The sequence below is a fragment of the Echinops telfairi genome, unplaced genomic scaffold (genome assembly GCF_000313985.2).
Source record: "Echinops telfairi isolate 266 unplaced genomic scaffold, ASM31398v2 ScPeMD7_7411;HRSCAF=8449, whole genome shotgun sequence".
Classification (NCBI taxonomy): domain Eukaryota; kingdom Metazoa; phylum Chordata; class Mammalia; order Afrosoricida; family Tenrecidae; genus Echinops; species Echinops telfairi.
In genome coordinates, this window is record NW_022111311.1 from 68,418 (window position 1) to 70,203 (window position 1,786).

The following is a 1,786-nucleotide window of genomic DNA, read 5'->3' on the forward strand; positions in this document are numbered from 1 at the left end:
ATGATTGATTCATTCTAGGTGTGTGGCCAGTGCTGCTGGCACGACCAGGTGTGGTGACATCCACAGTGGCAGTGCTTCCAGTGCTTGCTAAATTTGCCATGCTTGCTTGGATGGAAGATGGCTTTTCTCCCTGGTAGTGTCTAAAATTTTTTAGTAGGCTCCCTGGGGAAATTGCATGGGGGCCACATCAGACCTCCTCTGGCTACCCAAAAGAGGAGGAGAATCCAACTCTACATTTCTATGAGGCAGAGGTCAGACAAGCCTCCACCCTCCAACTTCCTTTCGACTATCCATCCATCAACCAACCATCCCTCTCGCAACATTCTACTTCTCTGCTGGATTTGACAATACATTGCAATGGTCACACAGAACTCAGGTCATACTTAACAATTATGAGGATTTGTTAGGGAAGTTAACAAGTTACAGCAAGTCAGGATCAGAAAACATTAAGGATATAGTTGATTTGTCTCAGCTATGGTGGAAGGCATATCTCTCCCTCTGGTCCTTGGCCTTTCAGTCCTGTGGTTCTTAGCTTTCTGACCTCCTCAGGCAAGAGTTATAAGAACGCCTTTAGCTCTGATACTTGCTGCCAAAGGGCATCCCACGTGGCAAGCCAGCCTTCTGTCTGAAGGCACTCAGTGGGCCTTCTCCTTCCATGGACCAGGAAGCCCACTGTCTCATGGTCTCTGCTGCCACCATAGTGCCTTCTTGATGGTTTGTCCTGCCATCACTTCTTCATGCAGGAATCCCAGCTCCTCTTTCTGCCAGTCAAGGGACTCTCTCTCTTCTTACTTATCCCCAGAGGAATAGTGAAACTGACCAACTTCTCCTTAGGGTTCTCCACACCTTATTTGTATGTTCCCAACTAGTCATTTTGTGGGAGTTACAATGACTATGAAGAAACAAATCATACTAAGTAAATTCCTTTTACTGCACTCCTGATACTGGACCTTCTGTAAAAAACAAATAAACAAAAAATCCCAAGATAAATCAACTTCATAATAGATTGAAGGAGCCCTGGTGGCACAGTGGACTGCCATCCATAAGATCTGCAGTTTGACCCTTCGGATTCCTTGTCCCTCAGATCTAACTATGGGTCTGAGTGGCTGTAAAAGAAGGAAAAGTAAAACTGAAGTGGACTTGGAGTCTTTAATAACTTACAAGTTCATTTCAAACATAGGGGAAAAAGATCTGCAGTTTGAATTTACCAGCTGCTCCTCAGGAGAAAGATGATGGGTTCTGCTTCTGTATAGATTTACAGCCTTGGAAACTCACAGAGGTCGTTCTATTCTGTCTTATAGGGTCACTATGAGTCAAAATCCACATGATGACAGTGAGTATATTAGATTTATGAGTGTGAGAGTCATTAGTTTCTGTTAATAAAATATTCTCTCCATATTCTCAGCTCTTAGTATATTAGTCTAAGCTGGCTGGAGCAGTAATTCTTCAAGATGAAATCTTCCAGACCGTGCAGTTTCTATTTCTCTTTGTCAAGATGATTGGCAATGCTCCTTGTAGTGATGCCTTAGTCTGTCGAGGATTCAGAGTGAGGACCATATAGAAAAGAAAACAGAAAACACACACAAAAAATTGCCATCAAGCTGATTCTAACCCATAGGGATTGGGGGGCTTTGTAAATCTGTATAAAGCAGACAGCTTCATCCTTTTCCTGCATAGCAGCTAGTAGGTTTCCTCCAGTAGCCTTGTAGATAGCTTCCTAATGCTTAGCTAACTATGCCACAGATTATATATATATATATATATATGGTTCCTGCAAGTCTACAAT

The 1,786-nt window shown here is 42.9% G+C and overlaps 1 non-coding gene across 1 annotated transcript; it reads left to right on the forward strand.

Moving 5' to 3' along the window:
- The first annotated feature begins 1,059 nt into the window (after positions 1-1,059).
- Positions 1,060-1,180, forward strand: LOC115871922. The gene has a single exon (XR_004047559.1). It is a non-coding gene; the product is annotated as a small nucleolar RNA SNORA61 (small nucleolar RNA).
- Positions 1,181-1,786: the final 606 nt, after the last annotated feature.